This window comes from Amblyraja radiata, chromosome 17, assembly GCF_010909765.2.
Source record: "Amblyraja radiata isolate CabotCenter1 chromosome 17, sAmbRad1.1.pri, whole genome shotgun sequence".
Classification (NCBI taxonomy): Eukaryota; Metazoa; Chordata; class Chondrichthyes; order Rajiformes; family Rajidae; genus Amblyraja; species Amblyraja radiata.
Window position 1 is genome coordinate 38,829,060 of NC_045972.1, and position 7,215 is coordinate 38,836,274.

Consider the following 7,215-nt stretch of genomic DNA (forward strand, 5'->3'; position numbering starts at 1 on the left):
CTTTTGTATGTAGGATGGAACAGCAGATGGTGGTTTTCACTGAGGATAGTCATAAAACCCTGAAGCGACTCAGCAGGTCAGTCAACATCTCTGGAGAAAAGGAATAGGAGACGTTTTGGGTCTCAACTCAATGACACCTATTTCTTTTTTCCAGTGATGCTGCTTGACCCGCTGAGTTACTCCAGCATTTTGTTTCTACGATAGCTGTTTCACGATTCCCTTTCCCCCTCACACAAATACCGTCTGGTGCTATGTTGTGATGGGAGATCACATATAGGCATTTTCTACTTCTTGTGCAAACAACTTGTGGTCCTTAAGTTGAAAAAAATGCCTCCTTTTAAATAAACCAAACCAGAATTTGCCATAGGCCAAAGGTTTGGATGCCCCTCCTCTAGTGTTCTTTCATATTAGGAGAATCGACAGCAATAAATTCTCAGAATTATTCATCTGCAAATATAATTGAAATTTACACAAAATTAACCAGATTTGGTGAAAGCCCAAACTTTCATTTCACATTCATTTTTAAAACAGTTCAAGTAAGCCACATTGTTGCATGCAAAGCATCACCAGGGTTTGAGGCACGAGATATTTTCATCACATTCTACTTAACCCATACAATAATGATATTCTTCCAAATATGGACGTCTGAACAATGCATTCTCAGCCTTGCCGCATAGGAAATACAGATGTTGCAGGTTCAGACGACATTGTATTGTTTCATGAGATTCTCCTTACAGTGCACTAATACCTATAGCTAAATAAGCCTTGAAGCATCAACTATATTACTATTCTGAGCATGAAAAATGTCTAAAAGTAAATAAAATAAAACATACATAGAATTAATGTATTGGTACCGGATCTCTTACCTCAATTGCACAAGATACAATATTAATATGACATTATAATGAAAAATAAATTTTGAATTGGTCCAGTTATGAATCAATTTGACAAATACTGGCTCTGTGTGTGCAGTTTGATTTGCATTTTAATTCTAAACATGTAGCTACTTGTTCTGGATTATCACTTAAATGAATCATTTTTGTATATTGTTAAAATTTCACATAGTTTTTCAGTTATTTTAAACCACAATTCCAGTTTAGGTTATTTAGCAGGTTTGTAAGATTAAAGATCAACAAGCCAAATTATGAGAAACATGATTCTATACAAACTTAACAGTAAATCAAAAGCTTAAAATAATTTGCAATGAATACGAGATATTAATTTAATCATGAGCATTTAATATACACTAGACGATCTTTAAAAAACATTCATGGAAATTCTGCAACTTTAAATTCTCTTTCATTTCAAGAAAATTTAACTTTTTTTTTTTTAATGGCCTACAGGGCATAGAATCTTATGTATATTTTATATAACAGAGACATTATACTAAATCACTAATATTCAAAACGTTTCAGATCTAGAGCTACAAGATTTCAATAAAGAAAAAAGTAGCAATTTCAAGTTATTTATTCAACAATATAATAAACCCATAATCTTTTGGAATACAACCATGAAGTTTAATAAGTGATACAATGTACTATTGGCTCTTACGTCACTGTCATATTACCTGTGGCTAATTAGACTGAATTAACATTTTCTTTTTTCCATACATGAAATTAATATTTTCTTGTTATGTGAACCTAGAAATCCAGAGGCCAAATATCAAATAATTCCAGTCTGAGGGCTTTGTAATAAATTCAAGCATATCATGGAGCCAGGAGTTAATGTACATCTCCCCTCAAAATGCTAGGCACAACTTGCTTAGAGCTGTGTGAAAAGGTCATTAACAAAAAGGTCATCTCGGACTGCCTGGAAAACACGTCAGCTTTTCTTTCCTTAAAAATACAACTCCAGCAGGAAGAATTATACTTCTCCCAATAAATTTCATAACACATGACAGACAAAATTAATTCCTAGAAATAAATGTTCCAAAATTAATGTACTGCACTGAACATGCATTGGATGGCACAAGGTTATATCTTGCCTCTTAAACGTTGCTAAGCTTATACCACATCTCTTATTTTTTTTAATTTCTTTATCTCTTTTATTTCCAGAAAGTCACAAGTTGCATTATTTCCTCATTGGCTAAAATCTAGATTTCAATATACATCAATAGTAGCAATGAAACACCAAAGTTCATTTGAAAAAGTGACAAGAAACTGGTTACCCTAATTAGCACAGTTTAGATAGCATAGTACAATTAATTTAAAAAGTGTTCACAGCCATTCAATTTAGAATTGCCATTGTATAACCTGACTCCACATGTACGCAATTGTGTCTTCTGCCATTAGCCAACTTTATTTCAATTATCTTAAGCAGCATTTTTGTTGTGATTTACTGGTCATTAAACTGAACTGAGAAACCGACTGTAAAATGACCCCGTCATAATCAGACTTGCATGTTCCTAATTGCACACCATATACTACTCATCCATATACAAAGCCATACTGTTTATTGTGCAGTCTAACATCTTTGGTAACTGACCATTAAGAAATATTGAAGGTGAATCTGTTATAAAACTTGTTTTATTGCAGTGAATTCAGTTTGGAAAACAGAGCAGGTAGCAAGATAATCAAATTTAAGCCTTGTGCTCTCTAGCAAGGAGCTGGGTTTTAAATATGAAATCCTATCAAACGTATCTCAACTAATCCCAACAATTATTCAAGTAGGCAAACAAGATTGCTAACTGAGCAATAATTTCACAGATTTTTTTAGTATCTACTGAAAACTGGTTTCCCATGGTAAGAGAAAGCAAGTCAATAAATGTTAAGATACATGATATCCACATTAATGTCCATTAATCTCCAAGATCAGCAATGCAAATGTATTTATTTCTGTCATGCTACTACTAATTTATTTTAAATTGTCAAGAACACATGGTAGTTGACAAGAAAGAGTATTATTATTTATGAAAATATTTCAGTAGACACTAACAATGATGTACAGTGCTCTCCATAATGTTTGGGACAAAGACCCGTCATTTATTTATTTGTCTCTGTACTCCACAATTTGAGATTTGTAATAGAAAAAAAAATGACATGTGGTTAAAGTGTACGTTGTCAGATTTTATTAAAGGGTATTTTTATACATTTAGTCCCCCCATTTCAGGCCCACGTTCACAGGGACACATGGCCTCACAGGTATTTGTAATTGCTCAGGTGTGTTTAATTGCCTCCTTAATGCAGGTACAAGAGAGCTCTCAGCACTTAGTCTTTCCTCCAGTCTTTCCATCACTTTTGGAATTTTTATTGCTGTTTATCAACATGAGGACCAAAGTTATGCCAATGATAGTCAAATATGCCATTATGAGACTGAGAAACAAGAATAAAACTGTTAGAGACGTCAGGCAAATCAACTGTTTGGTACATCATTAAGAAGAAAGAGAGCACTGGTGAACTTACTAATCACAAAGACTGGCAGGCCAAGGAAGACCTCCACAACTGATGACAGAAGAATTCTCTCTATAATAAAGAACAATCCTCAAACACCTGTCCGACAGATCAAAAACACTCTTCAGGAGTCAGGTGTGGATTTGTCAATGACTACTGTCCGCAGATGAGTTCATGAACAGAAATACAGAGGCTTCACTGCAACATGCAAACCACTGGTTAGCCGCAAAAATAGGATGGCCAGGTTAGTTTGCCAAGAAGTACTTAAAAGAGCAACCACAGTTCTGGAAAAAGGTCGTGAACAGATGAGACAAAGATTAACTTATATCAGAGTGATGGCAAGAACAAAGTATGGAGGAGCGAAGGGACTGCCCAAGATCCAAAGCATACCACCTCATCTGGTGGTGGAGGTGTTATGGCCTGGGCATGTATGGCTGCTGAAGGTAATGGTTCACTTATCTTCATTGATGATACAACTGCTGATGGTAGTAGCATAATGAATTCTGAAGTGTATAGACACATCTTATCTGCTCAAGTTCAAATGTCTCAAAACTCATTGGCCGGCGGTTCATTCTACAGCAAGACTACGATCCCAAACATACTGATGAAGCAAAAGGAGTTTTTCAAAGCAAAAAAAAAAAAAGATAAATTCTTGAGTGGCCAAGTCAATCACTCGATCTGAACCCAACTAGCCCCCAAAACAAGCATAAGCTAAAGATGGCTGCAATACAGGCCTCGTAGAGCATCACCAGAGAAGACACACAGCAACTAGTGATGTCCATGAATCACAGACTTCAAGCAGTCATTGCATGCAAAGGATATACAACAAAATGCTAAACATGACTACTTTCATTTACATTACATTGTTGTGTCCCAAACATTATGGTGCCCTGAAATGAGGGGACTATGTATAAACACTGCTGTAATTACTACATGGTGAAACCAAAATTAATAAAAATGGCCTTTATTCAAATCTGACAATATGCACTTTAGCCACATGTGATATTTTCTATTACAAATCTCAAATTGTGGAGTACAAAGGCAAATAAAGAAATGATGGGTCTTTGTCCCAAACATCATGGAGGGCACTGTAGCTGTTAATGGTGGCAGATTATTTGGATATAATACCTGCTCTCACTTACCCCACTACTTCAGGGATTAAGCAACCATCTACCTTGCCACAACTTACTTTATTAGAGTAACACGTCTTCTAGTAAAATCAATAAATGTCCTTTTTTTTTTTTAAGTGTCTTGCTTTATAAAACCATTATAGCAGATTCATTAAATGCCAAAAGACACTAACAAACATAAATAGACATAACCAAAAATATGAGCACACAATTTGCTTAACCAGAAAAATATCAAAAAGGACTCCATATGGCAAATGTACTACAAAGGGATTCAAGGTATTCAAACAGCATCAGCAACGAGTGCCATTTAGGAGGAAAAATGCAAGCTGCAGGGTTTTAATGAAGAAAAACAAGCCTTTATGATTAGTTATTTTCAACAACATGCATTTGTATTGTGCCTCCAACATAAGAGCAATTACTCACAGCATTTCAGTGTGCTCAGACAAGAACAGATACTAAACAAAAAATGTGATTAAAATGTGGGTTAGAAAGAAGAGTAAAGCATTGGAAACTTATACTAGACCTTTCGCCCAAACAAGCAATTCCAACACTTTGAAAGCTATCCAACCCTCCCACACTCCTGCTCTTTCCTCAAAAATCCACAAACATTTCCATTCAGTATGTATCCAATTTCCACCTGGAAGATACAATTTATTTTTAACACTGCATTCCACAACACACTGTGTAATCATCAGAAACAGTGTTAGAGGCAGACTCTACAGGTTTAGAGGGATTTGAGTATATGAAAATAGTCAATCGAAGACACTGCTGCCAATGAAAATTAGAGAAATTGTAGATATTGGAAATCCAAGGCAGCTCAATGGCGCAGCAGTTGAGCTCCTGCCTTACAGTGCCAGATACCCGGGTTTGATCTTGGCCACAGGTGCTGTCTGTATGGAATTTGTGCATTCTCCCTTTAACCATATGGGTTTTCTCCGGGTGCACCAGTTTCCTCCAACACTCCAAAAGGCGTACAGGTTTGTAGGTTAATTGGCTTTGGTAAAATTATGAATTGTTTCTAGTGTGTAGGATAGTGTTAGTGTGCACGGGGTGATCACTGGTCGTTGCGGACTCAGTGGGCCGAAGGGTCTTTTTCCGCAGTGTATCTCTAAAGTCAAGTCAAAATTAATCAGGAAATCCTAAAAATGCAGTCGGTCAGGCAACACCTACACAAATAGAAACAACGTTTCAAGTCAAAGCCCCTTTATCTTTCCACAGATGTCGCCAGATCTTCCAGCATTTTTGTTTTATTTCACATAGCTGCTGATAGGGATGAATGAATGAGACTTGTCCATAATGTTCCAGAGGGAAAAAAAATCAAAAGGAACCAAGGGGGTCTGTAGGTCCAAAGAGTGTAGAGATGTGATAAAGAGCTAAGGAAATTAAGTACAAACACACTTTTACTCTGGAGGCTTGAGGACCAAGAGCCAATGTGGTGCGCAAGCTCAGCAAAAAAAGGCGATTAGCAATTGGAATTAATGGTCTCGACCCAAAACGTCACCTATTCCTTTTCTCCAGAGTTGCTGCCTGAACCGCTAAGTTACTCCAGCTTTGTCTGTCTTCAGTTTAAACCAGCATCTGCAGTTCCTCCCTACACAAGATGATTAATTACAGGTTTACACTACTGAACTATAGCAGAGACAAGCACCTCAGCAAAAATTTGCACAGTGCAAACTAATATACCATGATACAGGACAAATTAACTTTAAATCAACCATTTTCTCATTAAAAAAAGACACAAAGTGCTGGACTAACTCAGCGGGTCAGGCAGCATCTCAGGGGAACATGGATAGGTAACGTTTTGGGTCAGGACCCTTCTTCCCCTCATCCCTCACCTTAGTCAGTCTATGGACAAGAGCCCCAACCCAAAACTTCAGCCACGTTCTCCAGAGAAACTGCATGATCTGCAGTTACTCCAGCACTTTGTGTCTTTTTTTTGTAAACCAGCATCTGCTGTTCCTTGCATCTCCATTTTGCTCACACACTCAACTACATCTATAACTCCATCACAATGTTGGTATTACTGCCATTGGAGAGGCAAGAACTATTCCATTTCAGTAACGCCAGATTGAAAAAATACATTAGGCCGACTGTGTTCATAAACCATGGGTTGATTCACAGCAAATGCAGATTGACAACATGTGTTTACCCGTTTACCCATTCACCCAAACTGCAAACGGTGTGAAGGTCCAGAGGAAGAAATTAATTTCAGTATTAAAGTCAGAACTGAAAATATAGAAGAAAGAACATGGGTTTGGTCCTCCTGTAATTAATGTTTGCATATATTTGCCACAAGAACATATCACCATAAAGTTCAGATGTGGCTTCTGTTCATTAACACAGCAATACTTTCCTCTTCCATTCTCAGCCATGTTCCCCTCACCATGTATTCTATTAACTAGATTGGGGTCCTTCAGTGATAGAATAATTTCACTTCTAATTCCTGCTGTTTTCAGCGCACAAATTCCAGATTACTAACTAAATCCATAATTTAAAAACTGCTGTCCACATCTAGATTAACTGAAATGCTCATAAATTTAAAGTGTGCAGCAGCTGTGATTTTTGAATTCTGCACAATAATGACTCATTTAAATACTTTCTGGAATATACAGAGAAATAATGAGAAGGCTGCAAGCACTTACCAAACAGAGGAAGATATTAAAAAACTTACAGGAGCAGACATAAATATGGAAACC